General features: G+C 46.8%; 1 protein-coding gene across 1 annotated transcript in view; it reads right to left on the reverse strand.

Moving 5' to 3' along the window:
* The window catches only part of bbs1 (Bardet-Biedl syndrome 1), a 95,126-nt gene that overhangs the window by 33,600 nt on the left and 55,526 nt on the right, over positions 1 to 6,000 (reverse strand). The window lies entirely within an intron of this gene.

Raw genomic sequence — 6,000 nt, forward strand, 5'->3', positions numbered from 1 at the left:
TCCGCTGTTACTCCCCAGGACGGGCTGGGGACGGAGGGAATCCGCTGTTACTCCCCGGCACAGGCTGGGGACAGAGGGAATCCACTGTTACTCCCCGGCATGGGCTGGGGACAGAGAGAATCCACTGTTACTCCCCGGCACGGGCTGGGGACGGAGGCAATCCGCTGTTACTCCCCGGCGCGGGCTGGTGACAGAGGGAATCCGCTGTTACTCTCCGGCGCGGGCTGGGGACAGAGGGAATCCGCTGTTACTCCCCGGCACGGGCTGGGGACGGAGGGAATCCGCTGTTACTCTCCGGCGCGGGCTGGGGACAGAGGGAATCCGCTGTTACTCTCCGGCGCGGGCTGGGGACAGAGGGAATCCGCTGTTACTCCCCGGCACGGGCTGGGGACAGAGGGAATCCGCTGTTACTCCCCGGCACGGGCTGGGGACAGAGGGAATCCGCTGTTACTCCCCGGCGCGGGCTGGGGACAGAGGGAATCCGCTGTTACTCCCCGGCGCGGGCTGGGGACGGAGGGAATCCGCTGTTACTCTCCGGCGCGGGCTGGGGACGGAGGGAATCCGCTGTTACTCTCCGGCGCGGGCTGGGGACGGAGGGAATCCGCTGTTACTCCCCGGCGCGGGCTGGGGACAGAGGGAATCCGCTGTTACTCCCCGGCGCGGGCTGGGGACGGAGGGAATCCGCTGTTACTCTCCGGCGCGGGCTGGGGACGGAGGGAATCCGCTGTTACTCTCCGGCGCGGGCTGGGGACGGAGGGAATCCGCTGTTACTCTCCGGCGCGGGCTGGGGACGGAGGGAATCCGCTGTTACTCCCCGGCGCGGGCTGGGGACGGAGGGAATCCGCTGTTACTCTCCGGCGCGGGCTGGGGACGGAGGGAATCCGCTGTTACTCCCCGGCGCGGGCTGGGGACGGAGGGAATCCGCTGTTACTCCCCGGCGCGGGCTGGGGACGGAGGGAATCCGCTGTTACTCCCCGGCGCGGGCTGGGGACAGAGGGAATCCGCTGTTATCCCCGGCGCGGGCTGGGGACGGAGGGAATCCGCTGTTACTCCCCGGCGCGGGCTGGGGACAGAGGGAATCCGCTGTTACTCCCCGGCACGGGCTGGGGACAGAGGGTATCCGCTGTTACTCCCCGGCACGGGCTGGGGACAGAGGGAATCCGCTGTTACTCCCCGGCGCGGGCTGGGGACAGAGGGTATCCGCTGTTACTCCCCAGCGCGGGCTGGAGACAGAGGGTATCCGCTGTTACTCCCCGGCACGGGCTGGGGACAGAGGGTATCCGCTGTTACTCCCCGGCACGGGCTGGGGACAGAGGGTATCCGCTGTTACTCCCCGGCACGGGCTGGGGACAGAGGGTATCCGCTGTTACTCCCCGGCACGGGCTGGAGACAGAGGGTATCCGCTGTTACTCCCCGGCACGGGCTGGGGACAGAGGGTATCCGCTGTTACTCCCCGGCACGGGCTGGGGACAGAGGCAATCCGCTGTTACTCCCCGGCACGGGCTGGGGATGGAAGGTATCCGCTGTTACTCCCCGGCACGGGCTGGGGACAGAGGGTATCCGCTGTTACTCCCCGGCACGGGCTGGGGACAGAGGGAATCCGCTGTTACTCCCCGGCACGGGCTGGGGACAGAGGGAATCCGCTGTTACTCCCCGGCGCGGGCTGGAGACAGAGGGAATCCGCTGTTACTCCCCGGCGCGGGCTGGGGACAGAGGGAATCCGCTGTTACTCCCCGGGACGGGCTGGGGACGGAGGGAATCCGCTGTTACTCCCCGGCGCGGGCTGGGGGCAGAGGGAATCCGCTGTTACTCCCCGGCACGGGCTGGCAAACAGCACTCTGGATGTCCCCCAGCCAACGTTAGCCTGACAGCGAGGCAAGCCATTTGGTCCACACTGAGGCCCCTAAGAACATCCTACCCAGACCCACCCCATATCCTACATTTCCCACGGCCAATCCACCCTAACCTGTACATCCCTGGGCACTATGAGACAATTTCCCACGGCCAATCCACCCTAACCTGCACATCCCTGGGCACTATGGGACAATTTCCCACGGCCAATCCACCCTAACCTGCACATCCCTGGGCACTATGGGACAATTTCCCATGGCCAATCCACCCTTACCTGTATATCCCTGGACACTATGGGACAATTTCCCATGGCCAATCCACCCTAACCTGTACATCCCTGGACACTATGGGACAATTTCCCATGGCCAATCCACCCTAACCTGTACATCCCTGGGCACTATGCGACAATTTCCCATGGCCAATCCACCCTAACCTGCACATCCCTGGGCACTATGGGACAATTTCCCATGGCCAACCCACCCTAACCTGCACATCCCTGGACACTATGGGACAATTTCCCATGGCCAATCCACCCTAACCTGTACATCCCTGGGCACTATGGGACAATTTCCCACGGCCAATCCACCCTAACCTGCACATCCCTGGGCACTATGGGACAATTTCCCACGCCCAATCCACCCTAACCTGCACATCCCTGGGCACTATGGGACAATTTCCCATGGCCAATCCACCCTAACCTGCACATCTTTGGACTGTGGGAGGAAACCGGAGCACCCGGAGTAAACCTACACAGTCACAGGGAGAATATGCAAACTCCATCCAGACAGTCGCCCGAGGGTGGGATCGAACCTGGGTCCCTGGCACTGGGAGGCAGCAGTGCTAACCACTGAGGCACCGTGCATCCTTCGGCATCGGTTCCTGTTAGAATTCTACAGGTTTCTGTGAGGTCTCCCCCTCCCGCTATTATGTCTAAACTGCCAGGTGAATATAGTCCTAACTGACCCAGTGTCTCTCGATGGGACTGTTTCATCAGGATCCTATGAGAAGGAAGTAACTTGACTGACTGTCTAAAATTGCTGGGTAATTCTCCCAAGCAGGATGCTCAGAAATGTTTCAGGGATGGCTAGCAGGAATATTCCAATCCGTACAACCCAGTGAGCACCGACTGAGAACCATGGTGTTGTGCCTACTGCCTGCCACCCCCAGCGCAGCTCTCTTAGATTAACAAGGAGCCCGAGACCTGCCCAAGCTGCAGAAGCTCAGCTCTGCCCGTCCACCTCTCCCTCAGCGGATTTGCACCCTGTTGAACTCAGACGATGAATTCAGGTAACCTGTAGTTAAAAAGATGAAAACATGAAACAAAGACAGTGCTAAAAACCATGGTACAACTATCAATTTCACAATATAATCGTCCAGGATATGATTCAGAGATTTTACTAGCATTACTAAATCCACGGGACACCATAAATATTTTTTACAACCTAATTAAATGGCTTAATTTGCAGATTTAAGTTACCAATATACGTTATTCATATCAAATACACAGTTTAGGTTTTAATTTGACCCACTAATTGTATTATTTACATTAATCTTTTATTTTTCAGGTATGAAATTATTGATTTTCAAGAATTCCCTTTAAGCTATTGATTTTAAATTATTTATTTCAAGTTATCGATCATTTTCATTATTACTGATGTTGAACTGTTCGTGGTAATGTATTACACATTGAGTTTTAGCTCCCGATGTATTGTTATTTATTTGTTTTGATTTTGTTTTCGAACTGCTTAAAGTTATTGGCATTAAATTGCTCAACGATTTTAAATTAAAAACATTAAGCTATTGATTTGGAGTTAATTATTATAAAATGTTGGATTTTGATCCTGTATTTTAAACAATTTTACATTGTTATGATAATGTTAAACCATAGATTTAGAATCGATTGAGTTTGGCTATTTGATTCTCTGTTTTGATCATTTTAATTTCTTGATGATACATAGCCAATGCTGGTGGTTTCATGATTTGGAGATGCTGGTGTTGGATAAAGTTAAAAATCACACAACACCAGGTTATAGTCCAACAGGTTTACTTGGAAGGTGTCAACCACCTGATGAAAGCGTGGCGCTCCGAAAGTTAGTGCTTCCAATTAAACTTGTTGGACTATAACCAGTGATTTCAGGTATTAATTACAAGTTAAATTTGAAAAACAGGAACTAGAATCCTCTATTTTAATTGTGAACACAGATGAGTTTAAAATTATTGGATATAAGTTAGCTATTTAGAGGTAATAATTTCTTTTATTTTCTTTTTCCTTTCCTATTTTTCTATTTTTTGTCCTTTCTTTCTCCCCCCCCAGCACCCACTTTGTGTGTGTGCAGGTATGGTCATCATTTCTTCAAAGCTTCTGTTGTTAAATTGTCTCTGGCGGTGATGTTCACTCATTGATTTGAAGTTAATTATTTAAATTATTAATTTAAATTCTGTATTTTGATGAATGATTATGATGTCAGATTGCCTATACTGGTAATTTTAAAGCTATTGATGTGAATGAAGTTAATTCTTTCAAGATGTTATGTTCAGTACAACATTTTGATTAAATTTTCTGATGTTAAATTGTCTACGCCACTGATTTTCAACTATTGATTTGAAGCTAATTATTTCAACATAGTAATGTTAATTCTGTATTTTAATTAAATTTTCTGATATTAAAATTATCTAATTTTAAGATAATATTTAAATAAACTTTCTGATGTTACATTGTAAACATCAGTAATTTTCAACTATTGATTTAAAGTTAATTATTTAGAGATAGTAATTTTAATACAATATTTTAATTAAACATTCTAATATTAAAATTGTCCACACCACTAATTTTCAACTACAGACTTGAAGTTAATCATTTTGAAATAGCAATTTTAATACCAAATTTTAAATTAACTTTCTGATGTTAAATTGTAAACATCAGTAATTTTCAACTATTGATTTAAAGTTAATTATTTAGAGATAGTAATTTTAATACAATATTTTAATTAAACTTTCTAATATTAAAATTGTCTACACCAGTAATTTTCAATGACTGAATTGAAGTTAATCATTTTGAAATAGCAATTTTAATACCATATTTTAAATAAACCTTCTGATGTTAAATTGTAAACATCAGTAATTTTCAACTATTGATTTAAAGTTAATTATTTAGAGATAGTAATTTTAATACAATATTTTAATTACACATTCTAATATTAAAATTGTCCACACCACTAATTTTCAACTACAGACTTGAAGTTAATCATTTTGAAATAGCAATTTTAATACCAAATTTTAAATAAACTTTCTGATGTTAAATTGTAAACATCAGTAATTTCCAACTATTGATTTAAAGTTAATTATTGAGAGGTAGTAATTTTAATTCTGCATTTTAAAGTTTCTGACATTAAATTGTGCACGCTGGCGATTTTAAATGATCGATTATAATATTTTGGAGCAGTTGGTATCACAAATTGCTGAGTTTAAATTCCCAATTTGAAGATAATTTATTAATTTAGTGTCAATGGATTATTTCACCTTTTCCAACACCCAGCCCTAGTTTAAAAAGTTAATCCTTCATTATGTTCTTCTGTAAATTCGTCTTCAAATCAATAAATGCCTCACCCTTCAGATACACAACAGTCCCCTCAATAAGTTTAAATAGACATAAAATCACTAATTATTTCTATAATTTATGATTAATCTTCCATCTCTCCCATTCCCCATCAGTGTCCTCTGGTTGCCAAGGACCACGTTGCTAGGGTCTCAGCACACCGGAAGATCCACCGCATGGCCCTCTGGGATATGTAGTCCACACCTCCAGACCCGCCGGTAGACGCGCCGCCCGCTGGGAAATGTAGTCCCGTTGTCCACCCCTTTCATAGTTACGCAGCGGTGCCTGAACTACATATCCCGGCGGGCAGGCACCGCCGATGAGGGCAAGGGGTAGTCAAGAGGTGACTACAGTTGCGGTCCTCCGACGCTGACTTTGAGGGTCTTGTGGTTCCCAGCAGCAATTGCACCCTTCAAACCAGATTCCAAGATAAAAATGTTTATTTTATAGTTTAAAACGTCAATCACACATATTTTCACAAATATACAGAGATATTTGCACATTTTTAAAAAATATGCATTATTACTAGAAAAATGTTTATGCCTTAACATATT

Source organism: Hemiscyllium ocellatum, unplaced genomic scaffold (genome assembly GCF_020745735.1).
Source record: "Hemiscyllium ocellatum isolate sHemOce1 unplaced genomic scaffold, sHemOce1.pat.X.cur. scaffold_848_pat_ctg1, whole genome shotgun sequence".
Lineage (NCBI taxonomy): Eukaryota > Metazoa > Chordata > Chondrichthyes > Orectolobiformes > Hemiscylliidae > Hemiscyllium > Hemiscyllium ocellatum.